The sequence below is a fragment of the Phyllobates terribilis genome, unplaced genomic scaffold (genome assembly GCF_046119375.1).
Source record: "Phyllobates terribilis strain yellow unplaced genomic scaffold, ASM4611937v1 Scaffold_11__3_contigs__length_659146591, whole genome shotgun sequence".
Lineage (NCBI taxonomy): Eukaryota > Metazoa > Chordata > Amphibia > Anura > Dendrobatidae > Phyllobates > Phyllobates terribilis.
Genome location: NW_027362771.1, coordinates 86,705,026 through 86,727,642, shown reverse-complemented (window position 1 = coordinate 86,727,642; position 22,617 = coordinate 86,705,026).

Genomic DNA, 22,617 nt, shown 5'->3' with positions numbered 1-22,617 from the left:
CCGGCTTCCGCCCCCTACATTCTACAGAAACTGCACTCATCAAAGTAACCAATGACCATCTGACAGCAAAACACAATGGTGACTACTCTCTGTTTATTCTTCTTGACCTCTCTGCAGCTTTTGACACCGTTGACCACCACCTCCTAATCTCTATGCTCCACTCAATCAGCATAAAGGACACTGCTCTCTCCTGGTTTTCCTTCTACCTATCTGAACGCTCTTTCAGTGTATCGTTCGCTGGCTCCACTTCTTCCCCCCTTCCTCTTACTATTGGGGTTTCTCAGGGTTCAGTCCTTGGCCTTCTTCTCTCTCTACACAGCCCCAATTGGACAGACCATCAGCAAATTTGGTTTTCAGTACCATCTTTATGCTGATGACACATAACTATACACCTCATCCCCTGACCTTACTACAGAACACCAGTGACTGTCTGGCCGCAGTTTCTAACATCATGTCCGCTCTCTATTAGAGATGAGCGTTGTTCTACTCGAACTGTTCGCCAATCTCAAATTCGAGCTGTTTTGGGCGGTGTTCGAGCCGTTCGGCGAACACAAACAATTTGAGAAAAATTCGGCTGTTCGAGGTTATGTTCGATAACTGTTCGTGCACCAAAATCATAACTGGATTTTTTCTCAGTAATGATGAAAATTAATGTTAATACGCAGTTTGAGTGTACAGCGGGGTGGGGGGAGGGGCAGGGGATGGTCTCTGCAGGAATAATGAAGATTTCCATTTTTTTTTCTCTTTCCCGCATTTACAGTGGGGAGGTGCAATCTGTCAGCCTATCAGCAGCGCACACACGGAGCGAAGTGCTTTTTTTCACACAAGCAAGGGCATGTGTCATTGGCAGTGTATGTCACATATCCTTGCCCTATAAGACCAAGCCATTTTCCCCGTCGCCACCATTTTCTCACTGCTGCAGCTGCGTGATAGACGGCACCGCTGTTGCTGTGTGCGCTATACCTTGTTAATTTCAAGCCAATTTTCGCACAAATCTACAGATAGCTTGGGAGTAGGGAATAGCTGTGATTGCAGTCCTTTTAAGGACTAGGTTACAGCATTTCCTACGACTTTTATCAGGCAGGTCTGTGCTCTTAAATAGATAGATTGTGGGAGTAAAGACTAATTGTAATTGGAGTCCTTTTCAGGACTAGGTTACATCAGTTCCTATCAGTTTTTGCCAGGCAGGTCTGTGCCAGTGCTGTGCAAGTTTTTTTCACAGCATTTGGCTGAATCTAGCAAAGCTAATCCTTTTTGGCCTATTGCAGAGTGTGTTAGTCAGTGGAGTAGCCTATCTGTGTTGCAAGATATACCACCTGTGTATAGAATACCAATTTTTTTACTGCACCTAGTGAAGTAAAATCTTTTGGGCATAGCATCATTCTATTAGTCCATCTATACTGACCTCCATCAGGTTGCAAATTGAATATAATTTTTTTCTGCATCTAGCTCTGAAAAAATATTGGGCTTCTAGCTGTGTGTGGGACTTGTTGTATTAGTCCATCTATACTGACCTCCATCAGGTTGCAAACTGAATATATTTTTTTCTGCATCTACCTCTGAAAAAATATTGGGCTTCTAGCTGTGTGTGGGACTTGTTCTATTAATCCATCTATACAGACCTCCATCAGGTTGCAAACTGAATATATTTTTTTCTGCATCTACCTCTGAAAAAATATTGGGCTTCTAGCTGTGTGTGGGACTTGTTGTATTAGTCCATCTATACTGACCTCCATCAGGTTGCAAACTGAATATATTTTTTTCTGCATCTACCTCTGAAAAAATATTGGGCTTCTAGCTGTGTGTGGGACTTGTTCTATTAATCCATCTATACAGACCTCCATCAGGTTGCAAACTGAATATATTTTTTTCTGCATCTACCTCTGAAAAAATATTGGGCTTCTAGCTGTGTGTGGGACTTGTTGTATTAGTCCATCTATACTGACCTCCATCAGGTTGCAAACTGAATATATTTTTTTCTGCATCTACCTCTGAAAAAATATTGGGCTTCTAGCTGTGTGTGGGACTTGTTCTATTAATCCATCTATACAGACCTCCATCAGGTTGCAAACTGAATATATTTTTTTCTGCATCTACCTCTGAAAAAATATTGGTCTTCTAGCTGTGTGTGGGACTTGTTCTATTAATCCATCTATACAGACCTCCATCAGGTTGCAAACTGAATATATTTTTTTCTGCATCTACCTCTGAAAAAATATTGGGCTTCTAGCTGTTTGTGGGACTTGTTGTATTAGTCCATCTATACAGACCTCCATCAGGTTGCAAACTGAATATATTTTTTTCTGCATCTACCTCTGAAAAAATATTGGGCTTCTAGCTGTGTGTGGGACTTGTTGTATTAGTCCATCTATACTGACCTCCATCAGGTTGCAAACTGAATATATTTTTTTCTGCATCTACCTCTGAAAAAATATTGGGCTTCTAGCTGTGTGTGGGACTTGTTCTATTAATCCATCTATACAGACCTCCATCAGGTTGAAAACTGAATATATTTTTTTCTGCATCTAACTCTGAAAAAATATGTGGCCTTCTAGCAGTGTGTGGGACTTTCTCTATTAGTCCATCTATACTGACCTCCATCAGGTTGCAAACTGAATATAATTTTTTTCTGCATCTAGCTCTGAAAAAATATTTGGCCTTCTAGCAGTGTGTGGGACTTTCTCTATTAGTCCATCTATACTGACCTCCATCAGGTTGCAAATTAAAAATAATTTTTATCTGCATCTACAGTACCTCTGAAAAAATATTTGGGCTTCTAGCTGTGTGTGGGACTTGTTCTATTAGTCCATCTATACTGACCTCCATCAGGTTGCAAATTGAATATAATTTTTATCTGCATCTAGCTCTGAAAAAATATTTGGCATTCTAGCAGTGTGTGGGACTTTCTCTATTAGTCCATCTATACTGACCTCCATCAGGTTGCAAATTAAAAATAATTTTTATCTGCATCTACAGTACCTCTGAAAAAATATTTGGGCTTCTAGCTGTGTGTGGGACTTGTTCTATTAGTCCATCTATACTGACCTCCATCAGGTTGCAAATTGAATATAATTTTTATCTGCATCTAGCTCTGAAAAAATATTTGGCCTTCTAGCAGTGTGTGGGACTTTCTCTATTAGTCCATCTATACTGACCTCCATATTAAAAATAATTTTTATCTGCATCTAGCTCTGAAAAAATATTTGGCCTTCTAGCAGTGTGTTGGACTTTCTCTATTAGTCCATCTATACTGACCTCCATCAGGTTGCAAACTGAATATAATTTTTTTCTGCATCTAGCTCTGAAAAAATATGTGGCCTTCTAGCAGTGTGTGGGACTTTCTCTATTAGTCCATCTATACTGACCTCCATCAGGTTGCAAATTAAAAATAATTTTTATCTGCATCTACAGTACCTCTGAAAAAATATTTGGGCTTCTAGCTGTGTGTGGGACTTGTTCTATTATTCCATCTATACTGACCTCCATCAGGTTGCAAATTGAATATAATTTTTATCTGCATCTAGCTCTTAAAAAATATTTGGCCTTCTAGCAGTGTGTGGGACTTTCTCTATTAGTCCATCTATACTGACCTCCATCAGGTTGCAAATTAAAAATAATTTTTATCTTCATCTAGCTCTGAAAAAATATTTGGCCTTCTAGCAGTGTGTGGGACTTTCTCTATTAGTCCATCTATACTGACCTCCATCAGGTTGCAAATTAAAAATAATTTTTATCTGCATCTAGCTCTGAAAAAATATTTGGCCTTCTAGCAGTGTGTGGGACTTTCTCTATTAGTCCATCTATACTGACCTCCATCAGGTTGCAAACTGAATATAATTTTTTTCTGCATCTAGCTCTGAAAAAATATTTGGCCTTCCAGCAGTGTGTGGGACTTTCTCTATTAGTCCATCTATACTGACCTCCATCAGGTTGCAAATTAAAAATAATTTTTATCTGCATCTAGCTCTGAAAAAAATTTTGGCCTTCTAGCAATGTGTGGGACTTTCTCTATTAGTCCATCTATACTGACCTCCATCAGGTTGCAAATTAAAAATAATTTTTATCTGCATCTACAGTACCTCTGAAAAAATATTTGGGCTTCTAGCTGTGTGTGGGACTTGTTCTATTAGTCCATCTATACTGACCTCCATCAGGTTGCAAATTGAATATAATTTTTATCTGCATCTAGCTCTGAAAAAATATTTGGCCTTCTAGCAGTGTGTGGGACTTTCTCTATTAGTCCAACTAGACTGACCTCCATCAGGTTGCAAATTAAAAATAATTTTTATCTGCATCTAGCTCTGAAAAAATATTTGGCCTTCTAGCAGTGTGTGGGACTTTCTCTATTAGTCCATCTATACTGACCTCCATCAGGTTGCAAATTGAATATAATTTTTTTCTGCATCTAACCCAGCCAATAGTTTTGGCCTAATACCACAGTTTGGCCACTCAGCTCCGCTCGGTTCCCATCCATTGTTTTTTTGTGCAAACAACTCCAGAGTTGTGAATTAGTTAACCACCAAAATGAGTGGAAAAAGGCCTGCTGCTGGTGGAAAGGGGAATAGGCGTGTTGGGAAGGGGAAAAAAGGTTGTGTTCGTGGGGTAGGTGTTAAAGCAACAGTAACATCTGCAGAAGAAAGACCATCTTCCAGCCAAACTAAAATGTCTACTTCTTTTAGCGGACAATGTGATAAGATCCCTTTCTTACGGCCACGCCAATCGCTACAAATTCCAGATGAGGCACAAAAACAGCAGGTGCTTCAACGGATATCAAGTGCTCATTTAAGTGGGCTCTCCTCCACATCAACTTCAACATCACAAATACTCCAGTCCTCAAAGGTGTCACCCCAATCGCACTTGCTTCCTCACAGCTCCCAAATCTCCAGCTGCCCGTCTGAGTATGAGGTAGAACAGATGGTTGAGTCTGCAGAGCTGTTTACTCATACTATAGCCTGGGAATCAGAGGTCGACTCCAGCGCTTCTGTGAATCCAGACGAGGAAATGATCTGCACTGATGCCCAGAATCTTTATGAGTCGGATCCAGGACCAGACGCAGAAGGTTCTGACCATAATGTAGACCCTCATTCCCAAACTGTAACTCCTGTTGGTGGAGACAATGAGGAAGACGATGATAAGACTCAAATACCTGATTGGAGCGACAACTTTAGTTTTTTGTCAGGGCAGGAACAGGTTGGCTCTGAGGACGACGGGTGTGATAACGCACAGGGTGATGATGATGAGGTTGGAGATCCCACTTACTGTCAACCCACAGTCAGCCAAGAGATGAGGTCAGCAGAGGAGGTGGAGGAAGATGCTAGTGACGACGAGGTCAGGTTGCGCCTTCCTGGACAGAGACGTAGTACTGGAAGCACGTCAACAACTGCATCCTCAAACACAACTCTGCCTCTCACCACAAGTCGTGGTGGCTCTTCAGGTCGCATGGGTGCTAAGCCTTGCATAGCCTGGGCATTTTTTCAGATCGATAAAGATGACCCAACTCGTGTTATCTGTAACATTTGTCAGCAAAAGCTAAGTAGAGGCCAAAAAATACATAGTTTGAGTACTTCATGCATGAACCGGCACATGGACATGAAGCATAAGTTGCAGTGGGAAGCTCAGTGTGCTACAATGCGGCCTAGCCGGCCGGGCCAACCACCGTCTGCCATATCTTGTGCATCCGCGGCCTCTTCATCCTCTGTGACTGGGGGGACAGCAGTCACACCTGTTTTGGGGCGCAGACCTGCCACCTCTTTACCCGCAACAGCCAGCATGATTGGCAGGTCATCATTTTCTTTGGAGGTGGTAACACCAGCTGGTGTTGAGTAGAGATGAGCGTTGTTCTACTCGAACTGTTCGCCAATCTCAAATTCGAGCTGTTTTGGGTGGTGTTCGAGCCGTTCGGCGAACACGAACAATTTGAGAAAAATTCGGCTGTTCGAGGTTATGTTCGATAACTGTTCGTGCACCAAAATCATAACTGGATTTTTTCTCAGTAATGATGAAAATTAATGTCAATACGCAGTTTTAGTGTACAGCGGGGTGGGGGGAGGGGTAGGGGATGGATCTCTGCAGGAACAATGAAGATCTCCATTTTTTTTTCTCTTTCCCGCATTTACAGTGGGGAGGTGCAATCTGTCAGCCTATCAGCAGCGCAGACACGGAGCGAAGTGATTTTTTTCACACAAGCAAGGGCATGTGTCATTGGCAGTGTATGTCACATGTCCTTGCCCTATAAGACCAAGCCATTTTCCCCGTCGCCACCATTTTCTCACTGCTGCAGCTGCGTGTTAGACGGCACCGCTGTTGCTGTGTGCGCTATACCTTGTTAATTTCAAGCCAATTTTCGCACAAATCTACAGATAGCTTGGGAGTAGGGAATAGTTGTGATTGCAGTCCTTTTAAGGACTAGGTTACAGCATTTCCTACGACTTTTATCAGGCAGGTCTGTGCTCTTAAATAGATAGATTGTGGGAGTAAAGACTAATTGTAATTGGAGTCCTTTTCAGGACTAGGTTACATCAGTTCCTATCAGTTTTTGCCAGGCAGGTCTGTGCCAGTGCTGTGCAAGTTTTTTTCACAGCATTTGGCTGAATCTAGCAAAGCTAATCCTTTTTGGCCTATTGCAGAGTGTGTTAGTCAGTGGAGTAGCCTATCTGTGTTGCAAGATATACCACCTGTTTATAGAATACCAATTTTTACTGCACCTAGTGAAGTAAAGTCTTTTGGGCATAGAATCATTCTATTAGTCCATCTATACTGACCTCCATCAGGTTGCAAATTGAATATAATTTTTTTCTGCATCTAGCTCTGAAAAAATATTGGGCTTCTAGCTGTGTGTGGGACTTGTTGTATTTGTCCATCTATACTGACCTCCATCAGGTTGCAAACTGCATATATTTTTTTCTTCATCTACCTCTGAAAAAATATTGGGCTTCTAGCTGTGTGTGGGACTTGTTCTATTAATCCATCTATACAGACCTCCATCAGGTTGCAAACTGAATATATTTTTTTCTGCATCTACCTCTGAAAAAATATTGGGCTTCTAGCTGTGTGTGGGACTTGTTGTATTAGTCCATCTATACTGACCTCCATCAGGTTGCAAACTGAATATATTTTTTTCTGCATCTACCTCTGAAAAAATATTGGGCTTCTAGCTGTGTGTGGGACTTGGTGTATTAGTCCATCTATACAGACCTCCATCACGTTGCAAACTGAATATATTTTTTTCTGCATCTACCTCTGAAAAAATATTGGGCTTCTAGCTGTGTGTGGGACTTGTTGTATTAGTCCATCTATACTGACCTCCATCAGGTTGCAAACTGAATATATTTTTTTCTGCATCTACCTCTGAAAAAATATTGGGCTTCTAGCTGTGTGTGGGACTTGTTCTATTAATCCATCTATACAGACCTCCATCTGGATGCAAACTGAATATATTTTTTTCTGCATCTACCTCTGAAAAAATATTGGGCTTCTAGCTGTGTGTGGGACTTGTTCTATTAATCCATCTATACAGACCTCCATCAGGTTGCAAACTGAATATATTTTTTTCTGCATCTACCTCTGAAAAAATATTGGGCTTCTAGCTGTGTGTGGGACTTGTTGTATTAGTCCATCTATACTGACCTCCATCAGGTTGCAAACTGAATATATTTTTTTCTGCATCTACCTCTGAAAAAATATTGGGCTTCTAGCTGTGTGTGGGACTTGGTGTATTAGTCCATCTATACAGACCTCCATCAGGTTGCAAACTGAATATATTTTTTTCTGCATCTACCTCTGAAAAAATATTGGGCTTCTAGCTGTGTGTGGGACTTGTTGTATTAGTCCATCTATACTGACCTCCATCAGGTTGCAAACTGAATATATTTTTTTCTGCATCTACCTCTGAAAAAATATTGGGCTTCTAGCTGTGTGTGGGACTTGTTCTATTAATCCATCTATACAGACCTCCATCAGGTTGCAAACTGAATATATTTTTTTCTGCATCTACCTCTGAAAAAATATTGGGCTTCTAGCTGTGTGTGGGACTTGTTCTATTAATCCATCTATACAGACATCTATCAGGTTGCAAACTGAATATATTTTTTTCTGCATCTACCTCTGAAAAAATATTGGGCTTCTAGCTGTGTGTGGGACTTGTATTAGTCCATCTATACTGACCTCCATCAGGTTGCAAACTGAATATATTTTTTTCTGCATCTACCTCTGAAAAAATATTGGGCTTCTAGCTGTGTGTGGGACTTGTTCTATTAATCCATCTATACAGACCTCCATCAGGTTGCAAACTGAATATATTTTTTTCTGCATCTACCTCTGAAAAAATATTGGGCTTCTAGCTGTGTGTGGGACTTGTATTAGTCCATCTATACTGACCTCCATCAGGTTGCAATCTGAATATATTTTTTTCTGCATCTACCTCTGAAAAAATATTGGGCTTCTAGCTGTGTGTGGGACTTGTTCTATTAATCCATCTATACAGACCTCCATCAGGTTGCAAACTGAATATATTTTTTTCTGCATCTACCTCTGAAAAAATATTGGGCTTCTAGCTGTGTGTGGGACTTGTTGTATTAGTCCATTTATACTGACCTCCATCAGGTTGCAAACTGAATATATTTTTTTCTACATCTACCTGTGAAAAAATATTGGGCTTCTAGCTGTGTGTAGGACTTGTTCTATTAATCCATCTATACAGACCTCCATCAGGTTGCAAACTGAATATATTTTTTTCTGCATCTAGCTCTGAAAAAATATTTGGCCTTCTAGCAGCGTGTGGGACTTTCTCTATTAGTCCATCTATACTGACCTCCATCAGGTTGCAAATTAAAAATAATTTTTATCTGCATCTAGCTCTGAAAAAATATTTGGCCTTCTAGCAGTGTGTGGGACTTTCTCTATTAGTCCATCTATACTGACCTCCATCAGGTTGCAAATTGAATATAATTTTTTTCTGCATCTAACCCAGCCAATAGTTTTGGCCTAATACCACAGTTTGGCCACTCAGCTCCGCTCGGTTCCCATCCATTGTTTTTTTGTGCAAACAACTCCAGAGTTGTGAATTAGTTAACCACCAAAATGAGTGGAAAAAGGCCTGCTGCTGGTGGAAAGGGGAATAGGCGTGTTGGGAAGGGGAAAAAAGGTTGTGTCCGTGGGGTAGGTGTTAAAGCAACAGTAACATCTGCAGAAGAAAGACCATCTTCCAGCCAAACTAAAATGTCTACTTCTTTTAGCGGACAATGTGATAAGATCCCTTTCTTACGGCCACGCCAATCGCTACAAAATCCAGATGAGGCACAAAAACAGCAGGTGCTTCAACGGATATCAAGTGCTCATTTAAGTGGGCTCTCCTCCACATCAACTTCAACATCACAAATACTCCAGTCCTCAAAGGTGTCACCCCAATCGCACTTGCTTCCTCACAGCTCCCAAATCTCCAGCTGCCCGTCTGAGTATGAGGTAGAACAGATGGTTGAGTCTGCAGAGCTGTTTACTCATACTATAGCCTGGGAATCAGAGGTCGACTCCAGCACTTCTGTGAATCCAGACGAGGAAATGATCTGCACTGATGCCCAGAATCTTTATGAGTCGGATCCAGGACCAGACGCAGAAGGTTCTGACCATAATGTAGACCCTCATTCCCAAACTGTAACTCCTGTTGGTGGAGACAATGAGGAAGACGATGATAAGACTCAAATACCTGATTGGAGCGACAACTTTAGTTTTTTGTCAGGGCAGGAACAGGTTGGCTCTGAGGACGACGGGTGTGATAACACACAGGGTGATGATGATGAGGTTGGAGATCCCACTTACTGTCAACCCACAGTCAGCCAAGAGATGAGGTCAGCAGAGGAGGTGGAGGAAGATGCTAGTGACGACGAGGTCAGGTTGCGCCTTCCTGGACAGAGACGTAGTACTGGAAGCACGTCAACAACTGCATCCTCAAACACAACTCTGCCTCTCACCACAAGTCGTGGTGGCTCTTCAGGTCGCATGGGTGCTAAGCCTTGCATAGCCTGGGCATTTTTTCAGATCGATAAAGATGACCCAACTCGTGTTATCTGTAACATTTGTCAGCAAAAGCTAAGTAGAGGCCAAAAAATACATAGTTTGAGTACTTCATGCATGAACCGGCACATGGACATGAAGCATAAGTTGCAGTGGGAAGCTCAGTGTGCTACAATGCGGCCTAGCCGGCCGGGCCAACCACCGTCTGCCATATCTTGTGCATCCGCGGCCTCTTCATCCTCTGTGACTGGGGGGACAGCAGTCACACCTGTTTTGGGGCGCAGACCTGCCACCTCTTTACCCGCAACAGCCAGCATGATTGGCAGGTCATCATTTTCTTTGGAGGTGGTAACACCAGCTGGTGTTGAGTAGAGATGAGCGTTGTTCTACTCGAACTGTTCGCCAATCTCAAATTCGAGCTGTTTTGGGTGGTGTTCGAGCCGTTCGGCGAACACGAACAATTTGAGAAAAATTCGGCTGTTCGAGGTTATGTTCGATAACTGTTCCTGCACCAAAATCATAACTGGATTTTTTCTCAGTAATGATGACAATTAATGTTAATACGCAGTTTTAGTGTACAGCGGGGTGGGGGGAGGGGCAGGGGATGGATCTCTGCAGGAACAATGAAGATCTCCATTTTTTTTTTCTCTTTCCCGCATTTACAGTGGGGAGGTGCAATCTGTCAGCCTATCAGCAGCGCACACACGGAGCGAAGTGCTTTTTTTCACACAATCAAGGGCATGTGTCATTGGCATTGTATGTCACATGTCCTTGCCCTATAAGACCAAGCCATTTTCCCCGTCGCCACCATTTTCTCACTGCTGCAGCTGCGTGTTAGACGGCACCGCTGTTGCTGTGTGCGCTATACCTTGTTAATTTCAAGCCAATTTTCGCACAAATCTACAGATAGCTTGGGAGTAGGGAATAGTTGTGATTGCAGTCCTTTTAAGGACTAGGTTACAGCATTTGCTACGACTTTTATCAGGCAGGTCTGTGCTCTTAAATAGATAGATTGTGGGAGTAAAGACTAATTGTAATTGGAGTCCTTTTCAGGACTAGGTTACATCAGTTCCTATCAGTTTTTGCCAGGCAGGTCTGTGCCAGTGCTGTGCAAGTTTTTTTCACAGCATTTGGCTGAGTCTAGCAAAGCTAATCCTTTTTGGCCTATTGCAGAGTGTGTTAGTCAGTGGAGTAGCCTATCTGTGTTGCAACATATACCACCTGTGTATAGAATACCAATTTTTTACTTCACCTAGTGAAGTAAAATCTTTTGGGCATAGCATCATTCTATTAGTCCATCTATACTGACCTCCATCAGGTTGCAAATTGAATATAATTTTTTTCTGCATCTAGCTCTGAAAAAATATTGGGCTTCTAGCTGTGTGTGGGACTTGTTGTATTAGTCCATCTATACTGACCTCCATCAGGTTGCAAACTGAATATATTTTTTTCTGCATCTACCTCTGAAAAAATATTGGGCTTCTAGCTGTGTGTGGTACTTGTTGTATTAGTCCATCTATACAGACCTCCATCAGGTTGCAAACTGAATATATTTTTTTCTGCATCTACCTCTGAAAAAATATTGGGCTTCTAGCTGTGTGTGGGACTTGTTGTATTAGTCCATCTATACTGACCTCCATCAGGTTGCAAACTGAATATATTTTTTTCTGCATCTACCTCTGAAAAAATATTGGGCTTCTAGCTGTGTGTGGGACTTGTTCTATTAATCCATCTATACAGACCTCCATCAGGTTGCAAACTGAATATATTTTTTTCTGCATCTACCTCTGAAAAAATATTGGGCTTCTAGCTGTGTGTGGTACTTGTTGTATTAGTCCATCTATACTGACCTCCATCAGGTTGCAAACTGAATATATTTTTTTCTGCATCTACCTCTGAAAAAATATTGGGCTTCTAGCTGTGTGTGGGACTTGTTCTATTAATCCATCTATACAGACCTCCATCAGGTTGCAAACTGAATATATTTTTTTCTGCATCTACCTCTGAAAAAATATTGGGCTTCTAGCTGTGTGTGGGACTTGTTGTATTAGTCCATCTATACTGACCTCCATCAGGTTGCAAACTGAATATATTTTTTTCTGCATCTACCTCTGAAAAAATATTGGGCTTCTAGCTGTGTGTGGGACTTGTTCTATTAATCCATCTATACAGACCTCCATCAGGTTGCAAACTGAATATATTTTTTTCTGCATCTACCTCTGAAAAAATATTGGGCTTCTAGCTGTGTGTGGGACTTGTATTAGTCCATCTATACTGACCTCCATCAGGTTGCAAACTGAATATATTTTTTTCTGCATCTACCTCTGAAAAAATATTGGGCTTCTAGCTGTGTGTGGGACTTGTTCTATTAATCCATCTATACAGACCTCCATCAGGTTGCAAACTGAATATATTTTTTTCTGCATCTACCTCTGAAAAAATATTGGGCTTCTAGCTGTGTGTGGGACTTGTTGTATTAGTCGATTTATACTGACCTCCATCAGGTTGCAAACTGAATATATTTTTTTCTGCATCTACCTCTGAAAAAATATTGGGCTTCTAGCTGTGTGTGGGACTTGTTCTATTAATCCATCTATACAGAACTCCATCAGGTTGCAAACTGAATATATTTTTTTCTGCATCTACCTCTGAAATAATATTGGGCTTCTAGCTGTGTGTGGGACTTGTATTAGTCCATCTATACTGACCTCCATCAGGTTGCAAACTGAATATATTTTTTTCTGCATCTACCTCTGAAAAAATATTGGGCTTCTAGCTGTGTGTGTGACTTGTTCTATTAATCCATCTATACAGACCTCCATCAGGTTGCAAACTGAATATATTTTTTTCTGCATCTACCTCTGAAAAAATATTGGGCTTCTAGCTGTGTGTGGGACTTAGTGTATTAGTCCATTTATACTGACCTCCATCAGGTTGCAAACTGAATATATTTTTTTCTGCATCTAGCTCTGAAAAAATATTTGGCCTTCTAGCAGTGTGTGGGACTTTCTCTATTAGTCCATCTATACTGACCTCCATCAGGTTGCAAATTGAATATCATTTTTTTCTGCATCTAACCCAGCCAATAGTTTTGGCCTAATACCACAGTTTCCACTCAGCTCTGCTCGGTTCCCATCCATTGTTTTTTTGTGCAAACAACTCCAGAGTTGTTAATTAGTTAAACACCAAAATGAGTGGAAAAAGGCCTGCTGCTGGTGGAAAGGGGAATAGGCGTGTTGGGAAGGGGAAAAAAGGTTGTGTCCGTGGGGTAGGTGTTAAAGCAACAGTAACATCTGCAGAAGAAAGACCATCTTCCAGCCAAACTAAAATGTCTACTTCTTTAAGCGGACAATGTGATAAGATCCCTTTCTTACGGCCACGCCAATCGCTACAAATTCCAGATGAGGCACAAAAACAGCAGGTGCTTCAACGGATATCAAGTGCTCCTTTAAGTGGGCTCTCCTCCACATCAACTTCAACATCACAAATACTCCAGTCCTCAAAGGTGTCACCCCAATCGCACTTGCTTCCTCACAGCTCCCAAATCTCCAGCTGCCCGTCTGAGTATGAGGTAGAACAGATGATTGAGTCTGCAGAGCTGTTTACTCATACTATAGCCTGGGAATCAGAGGTCGACTCCAGCGCTTCTGTGAATCCAGACGAGGAAATGATCTGCACTGATGCCCAGAATCTTTATGAGTCGGATCCAGGACCAGACGCAGAAGGTTCTGACCATAATGTAGACCCTCATTCCCAAACTGTAACTCCTGTTGGTGGAGACAATGAGGAAGACGATGATAAGACTCAAATACCTGATTGGAGCGACAACTTTAGTTTTTTGTCAGGGCAGGAACAGGTTGGCTCTGAGGACGACGGGTGTGATAACGCACAGGGTGATGATGATGAGGTTGGAGATCCCACTTACTGTCAACCCACAGTCAGCCAAGAGATGAGGTCAGCAGAGGAGGTGGAGGAAGATGCTAGTGACGACGAGGTCAGGTTGCGCCTTCCTGGACAGCGACGTAGTACTGGAAGCACGTCAACAGCTGCATCCTCAAACACAACTCTGCCTCTCACCACAAGTCGTGGTGGCTCTTCAGGTCGCATGGGTGCTAAGCCTTGCATAGCCTGGGCATTTTTTCAGATCGATAAAGATGACCCAACTCGTGTTATCTGTAACATTTGTCAGCAAAAGCTAAGTAGAGGCCAAAAAATACATAGTTTGAGTACTTCATGCATGAACCGGCACATGGACATGAAGCATAAGTTGCAGTGGTAAGCTCAGTGTGCTACAATGCGGCCTAGCCGGCCGGGCCAACCACCGTCTGCCATATCTTGTGCATCCGCGGCCTCTTCATCCTCTGTGACTGGGGGGACAGCAGTCACACCTGTTTTGGGGCGCAGACCTGCCACCTCTTTACCCGCAACAGCCAGCGTGATTGGCAGGTCATCATTTTCTTTGGAGGTGGTAACACCAGCTGGTGTTGAGCGCTGTCCGACATCGATAGCACCACCTTTGGATCAAGGCAACCTAACATGTCCGCCTGCATCTTCTTCACAGACCGGCAGTTTGCCGGGGACACCCTTATCAACCCCGTCTAAGCACAATAGCCAGCCCTCGGTCCCTCAGATGTGGACAAGTAAAAGACCATTTCCTCCTAGCCATGAGAAAGCTAAGAGGTTGAATTTCACCATCTGCAAGTTCTTGGCTACAGATATGCTGCCTTTCCGCCTGGTGGACACAGAGGATTTTCGAGACCTTATGTCCGTCGCAGTGCCCCAGTACCAGATGCCCAGTCGGCACTACTTCTCAAAGAAAAGTGTGCCTGCGCTCCACCAGCATGTCGCACACAACATCACCGCTTCTTTGAGAAACTCTGTGTGTGACAGGGTGCATTTCACCACAGACACTTGGACGAGTAGGCATGGACAGGGGCGTTACATGTCGCTGACTGGGCACTGGGTAACTATGGTGACAGCAGGACAAGGGGCTGCTGTCCAAGTCTTGCCGTCCCCACGAGTTGTGCGTCAATCCTCTTTATGTCAAAGTTCCTCCACTGCTTCTGCCTCCTCAACCTCCTCTCGGTCTTCCACCTGCACCCAAAGCCTGTCTGGTCATGCCACAAGCTTTCTAACTGCGCAGAAGGGATCCTGCACACCTCCTTACTATGCTGGCCGTAGGGCTCAACGTCATCAGGCGGTTTTTACATTGAAATGTCTGGGAAATGTGAGTCACACAGCTGAGGAGTTGTGGTCAGCTCTGGAGAACCAATTTCATGAATGGTTGTCTCCACTGGACCTGAAACCAGGGAAGGCCGTGTGCGACAATGCTGCAAACCTGGGTGCGGCCCTTCGCCGGGGCAATGTCACACACGTGCCTTGTATGGCTCACGTGTTGAACCTGGTTGTCCAGCAATTTTTAGCCCACTATCCCAGACTAGATGGCCTTCTGCAGAGGGCACGGTCGCTGTGTGCTCACTTTCGCCGTTCGCATCCCGCAGCTCAGCGACTTACATCTCTACAGAAGTCGTTGGGCCTGCCACTTCACCGGCTAAAATGCGATGTGCCTACCCGGTGGAATTCAACTCTGCACATGTTGCAGCGACTGTGGCAGCACCGACAAGCCCTGGTGCAATACGTTCTGACGTATAGCCTGGGCCAACGAGATCCGGAGGTGGGGCAAATCACGCTGGAGGAGTGGTCTCAGATCAGGGACCTATGCACCCTTCTGCACAGTTTTGAAATGGCGACGAAGATGTTTAGTGCTGACGATGCCATTATCAGCATGACTATTCCGGTGATTTACATGCTGGAGCACATGTTAAACAGAATTCGGAGTCAGGTGGTGGCACAAGAGGAGGTGGAGGAAGTAGAGGAGGAGGAGTTGTATGCGGAAGGGCTAACATCTGCAAGGTCCAGACGGTCGGCAGCACCAAGGCGGCAGGCATGTGAGGGTGGGGGAGATGGTTTTACCAGGGCGCATGGTAGCAGCCAAACTAGTGAGGAAGGTGCAGGAGCCCAGGAAGAAGTGGAGGACGAACTGATGGAAGACTCATCAGATGAGGGAGACCTTGATCACATTTCTGTTGTGGATCCGAAACGACTTTTCTACCCCTGTGTCATCCTGGGGAGAGTAAAAGCTTGATGATTGGTTAAAATCACCCTACCAACCGTTTTAAGCTTTCAAATTACTAATCATGTTTATTTGTATCTTGGCTGGAAAATAATTTGGGCTTTGTAGCAGTGTGCAGCACTGATTCTATTAGGCCATCTATAATAAGCTCCACCAGATTTAAAATTACTAATCATGTTTATCTGTATCTTGACTGGAAAATAATTTGGGCTTTGTAGCAGTGTGCAGCACTGATCCTATTAGGCCATCTATACTAAAGCTTCACCAGATTTAAAATTAATAATAATTTTTAGCTGCATCTAGCCCGGAAAATAATTTTGGGGCTCCGAGATGCGCAAGACACATAAGTGCCTTCTTGCTGCACTACCTGCAGCATGACCCTCATATTGTCAGAATTCGAAGTAATCATGACTACTGGGTTGCCACACTCTTAGATCCCCCAAACTTTTCGATCAACCTTTTCATTTTAATAAAGACCAAAAAAATGGTCATTTTTGAAATTATAAGCATTAGCAGGTTGTTAGTAACTGAAATCAAACAGTTTTCAACTCAAAACTTTATTCTAGGTGATGTTACATTTTCACATAGGACCCCTTGTTCGAAAGGAGCTTCTGAACTCTCTCGTCCATTGAATTTGTCAGGTTTTGGATGGTTTCTGCTTCAATTGTTTTGCATGAGGACAGAATACCCTCCCAGAGCTGTTGCTTAGATGCGAACTGCCTCCCGCCATCATAGACACTCCTTTTAATGATGCTCCAAAGGTTCTGAATGGGGTAGAGGTCAGGGGAGCATGGGGGTCACACCATAAGTTTGTCCCCTTTTATGCCCATATCAGCCAGAGATGCAGATGTTTTATGTGCAGCATGAGATGGTGCATTATCATGCAAAAAAATGATCTTGCTGTGAAATACACGGTTCTTCTTCTTGAACCATGGCAGGAAGTGCTGTTTGAGAAAATCCACATACATTATGGAGTTCATCTTTAGCGCCTTCAGGGATCCTAAAGGGGCCGACAATCTCTCTCCCCATGATTCCAGCCCAAAACATTACTCCACCTCCTCCTTGTTGGCGCTGTAGCCGTGTTTGCGTGGGGTGTCCATCAACCAGCCATCCTCCACTCCATCCATCTGGACCATCATGCGCTGCATGGCACTCATCCATGAACAAAACAGTTTTGAAATCAGTCTTCATGTAATGTTTGGCCCACTGGAGCCGTTTCTGCTTGTGTGAAGTGGATAGAGGAGGTCGACAGGATGGCGTATGCACAGCTGCAAACCTCTGAAGGACCCTGCATCTTGTTGTTCGGGGGACGTTGGAGGCACCAGCAGCTTCAAAAACTTGTCTGCTGCTATGACAAGGCTTTTTTGCCGCTGCTCTTTCAACCTGACGTAATTGCCTGTAGGAAAGAGTCCTCAATTTGCCCTTATCAGCACGCACACGTGTGTACTGTGAATCAGCTACATACTTCTTGATTGCCAAGACACTTCATCCTGATCATCGCACAATGTTGATTGTAGTCATGCCTTGACCTAAACACTCCACAATTTGTTGCTTCTCAGCAGCCGACACATCCTTTTTCTTTCCCATTTTGGCAGAAAATGTAGGCTGCTTAATAATGTGAGACAGCCTTCTTAAGTAGTCTTGCCTTTCATTGGACACACCTGCCAAACTAATTAGCACAGGTGTCTGCAATTGCTTACAGTGATATAAAGAGCCCTGACACACATCACCATCAATGAGTTTAACTGACAAACAAACAAATTCTTCCCTTATCACTCCTAAACACTTTTTGCATAATAATTTGGAACACAGTGTACATGTGCTTTTCCACAAAACACCAGTTGTTCACGTAGTGAATCTTACAGTTCTAACTTGCCAACCGTGGTCTGTATGGAGTTGTTCAATAAAGGGCCCAAAATTAAGATAAAATAGATGGGAGAGGTCTCTATGAATAGGAATTCCTAAGTATTTGATACCCTGTGAGGGCCAGGCAAAGGGAAAGTTGGACTGGATGGAATCCTATATGGATTTGGGGAGGGAGACATCGAGGGCCTCAGACTTCGCTGCATTGATTTTAAAATTTGACCATGTAACAAAGTGATCTATTTCAGCCATAACAGCATGGATGGATATATGTGATTGAGTGATATATACTAGGACATCATCAGCAAATAGAGAGCACTTGTACTCGGTGCCTCCCACCTCAATCCACCTAATATTGGGGTTATGGCGAATTGATGAGAGCAGGTGCTCCATCAATAGGATGTATAAGAGAGGGGACAGAGAATATCCCTGCCTTGTCCCATTGGTGATTGTGAAAGGTGATGAAAATGTTCTGACGCTCCCCCTGGGCCTTGGGACACCCGGAGCCGGACCCTTTTTGGTGGATGCTGGTGGTTGTAGTCTCCGTGGCGGCGACCCGGTTCAGTGGCTCAGGGCGGTCAAACCAGTGGCGGAACTATTTATGTGGTTTTGATGTTTAAATGTCCGACTAGGCCACCCGTGGATTGCGGTCAGAGTGAACCGCCGCTCCAGGGCAGACCGCTGAGGCTGGTGTTGTGGGTGCAGCAGAGCGTAGCATAACTCCCCACGGGAGGAGTATAGCCTCAGGGCAGTGTATGCGGAGGATGGGGGTGATGGTGCAGGGCAGCAGCAGTAACGACGCGGAGTCAGTGATGCAGTCCAGGGCCTTTACTCACAGTTCTTATTATCCAGACCATGTCTGCAGGTAACGGCTGCCCACGTCGTACTGTGCTCACCAGGTGAGGGGCTCAGACAACTCCCAGATAACTTTGGAGCGCTTCACAGGACCCCCTTTGTGTGTCCTTTGTCTGGCCTTTCTTACCAACCCTTCTGTCCGGCTGCCTCGGGCCTCCTCTTGGTAAACTTGGCGCCAGTTTCCCTGACCCTATGTGGTGCCTTCCTAGCGGGTGTAGCGAGGGGCTGCACCACATAAAATGTCACAGCCTCCTGTTTCTAGCTGAGGGTCGTTTCCTACCTCCACTAGTTTCGGGGACCGGTCTCCCCCTTTGGCCTGACCCCTCCACGCAGGTGGATTCGGGCGTGCGGTGGCGACTCGCCCGTCCGCACCCCTGGGATCCCTTTGTTCCTCGTTCCTGGAGCCTTCTCCGCTCCTCTTCCTTCCTTCTCCCTCTTACAGGCCTGTGCCTCTGTTACTAGGCCCGCCTCCGGAGCAGAGCTCATGCAGAGCCCCTGCTCCCTGCCACTTCTGCTCAGACTTCTCTGCACTGAACTAAGATGGTGCCCACCTTTTATACTCCCTTCTCAATGCACCCAGGAACTGCTTCCTCCCTGCTCCTGCACTACAGGGTTCCCCTTCCTCAGTGTTCCCTCCCCCCACTCCAGCCAGGGACAGGGACTGTCGTGCCCATCTCAGGGGCATATTGGTCGCCCTGCCCCACGGCAATGTGGTGTAATGCATGCAGGTGTCGGGTCCTGATCCACACTACATCCTTACCTGAGAGTGAGATATCACACCTCTGGGTGAGGTGCAATACCTCTGTAGCAACCGAGCCCTCAGGGTGCTACAGTTCCATTTATCTTCAGCCTAGGTGACGTATTGCGATACAGGGCCGTGATTTTGGCTATAAAAGGGTCCCCTAGACCCCTACCCCAAGCTTTTTAAGAGAATCATATATGGCGTCCCAGGAGACTCTATGGAATGCTTTCTCAGCATCCAACGAGAGTATCTAATTACAAATTTTTAACTGCATCTAGCCCAGGAAATACTTTGTGCCTAGTAGCAGTGTCTGCTAGTCAGCGGATTATCCCGGCTGTTAAGCAAGCTACACCACCTGTAGTTTGGACACTTAATTTTTTCAAAGGAAATGCTTTGGGACCACGGGATACTCAGTGAAGAGCATCAGGAGGCACCCCAAGGCATAGGGGCTGGGACTGGCAGTAGGATGCCTTGCGGTGGACAGCCGAGCTCGATCCTTATAAAAGCTTTTTAACTGCAGCAGCTTTAGTGGACGCTACTGGAGCTGGAATTACGCGGCTGCTGGCATGAGACTTGCCCTCCAATAGATCCTTGTAAATGGATTTAAAGTGTATTCATTCAAATTAGAGAGACAATTTAAATTAAAAAGCTTAGAGCTGCCTCCACCACAGGGGGGCTCGCTCGACCCACCAGCGGACAGGCACCAGTATTGGGAGAGGGGTGGTGGCCGTCAGGGTTCACCGCGGCTCTGGCACAAACCCGGCGACGCGGAGGTGGCACGGGCAGGAGTGGACTGAACGTGTCGGCTTCTCACTTTTTGGATTTTAGAAGGGCATGACATGCCTATATCTGTGTCTCCCCCTCCTTTTACTCCTCCACCTCTTTTCTTTTCGCATGACTATATGTACTTGTCACTTTTCCATGTGTTAGTTGTGTCTTCTGAGCAGTTTGTCAGCTTTTGGACACCTTTGAAGGTGTTTTCTATGTGTTTCTATGTGTTTTTGTTTGCCTGCCATTTTTTTTAACGGTGTTCGAAGGTGTTCGACGAACAGTTCGACGAACAGTTCGGCGAACACACGGGTGTTCGACGAACCGAACTCGAACACTACGGGGGTGGCTCAACACTACTCTCTATCTGAAATTCAACCTTTCCAAAACTGAACTTTTGTGTTTGACACCAATCTTTCCTTCACCTTCCATATACAATCTCTTGCCCGCTCTTGTCGCTTGCACCTGAAGAACATCTCTTGAATCCGCCCCTTTCTCAAGTTGGAAAAAACAAAAACCCTCACTGTTGCCCTGATCCACTCTTGTAACTCTCTATTAATTGGCCTCACCCTCACTCGACTTTCCCCTCTCCAGTCCATCCTTAATGCTGCAGCCAGGGTCGTTTATTTGGCTAACTGTTACTCAGACTCCTCCGCTCTTTGCCAGTCATTGTACTGGCTGCCCATGAATTATAGGATCCAATTTAAATTGCTTGTTTTCACCCACAAAGCTCTCCACAGTGTGGCACCCCCCTACATCTCTTCCCTCATTTCTGTTTATCGGCCTACCCGTTCTCTATGCTCCGCAAGCGAATTTCGACTAACATCCACACTAATCCGTACCTCTCACTCTCGACTTCAAGACTTCTCCCAAGCTGCACCTATTCTTTGGAATGCTCTAGCCCAAGAAATTAGGATGAACCACAACTTACACAGTTTTAGGCGCTCCCTAAAAACACATCTGTTTAGGGCGGCCTATCACGTTCCCTAATCGAAGTCCTTTTATATTCTTATAGCCCATCCCTTATTTCTCCAAACATAAGTCTCCACCAAACGCAAAAGCAATACAGATACTGGCTGGTGATGAGCTCATGCAGCCTTTATCTATCCCTCTTCCCCACAAGATGGCTGGACCATCATTGTAAATAAGCCACTGTACTTTGTGTCACCCCCACCTCATTGTAGATTGTAAGCTCTTACGAGCAGGGTCGTCATCATTTTTGCTGTAATTATGGTATTATCTTTAGCTATGTTACTTATGACTGTTGAATATGAACCTCTGAATTGTAAAGCGCTGCAGAATATGTTGGCGCTATATAAATAAAGATTATCTTTATTATTATTATGATGATTATCTGTTATATAAGTGAGCAGCTATTTGACCTGCACTGTGAATGGTGGCCTTCCTGACCTAGGAATAAGTCATTGCTTTATATGGAAGACTTGGAAACATTGAGCATATTCCTTGTCATATTAACAGTACGAGCCAATTTGGAATGACTAAAAGGATTTAACGCTTCTCTTTTATCTGTACTCATAAAATGGACATGCTCAGTAAAAGGTAGACTTGAAGATCTGCAGCATATGACAACATTTTGATGTGCTGACATGCCGCAAATTATATACAGAGTTTGTTTTTTCTCTTTTTTTATGTGGGAAGAATGTACTTTATACATGTATATGTATGAATCATAGATGTTCATTGTATAGGTAGGTATTGTATATGTGGCAAAACAAGTTTGTTTCTTTGTGCCGTTCACACATACAGTATTTTACCTCAGCATTTGTAAGCCAAAACCAGGAGTGGAACAATCAGAGGAAAAGTATAATACAAACACGTCACCACTAGTGTTGAGCGAGCACTAAAATGCTCGGGTGCTCGAAGCTTGGGCCGAGCTCACCGTGATACTCGGGTGCTCGACCCGAGCAACAAGCCCAATGTTAGTCTATGGGAGACCGGAGCATTTTTGCGGCGGCACCCCCGGCAGTCTGTAGAAAGCCTAAAAAGTGCTCAAAACGATAGTGACAGTGCTCAAAAGACATGGGGACAGCATGGGCATCGCCCCAGGAGGCATTTCTGATCCCCAGGTCACTGCTGTCTACAACGTGGTCAGAGGTATTAAGCCACTTTTACGGGCTCACAATGAAAAGCTCAAAAACGAAACTGAAACGGTTTTCCTGTGAAATATGTTAAGGAACTTCCTTTCCAGGGTAAAGACTTGTGTATAAGGTAAAATAAATAACCAAAA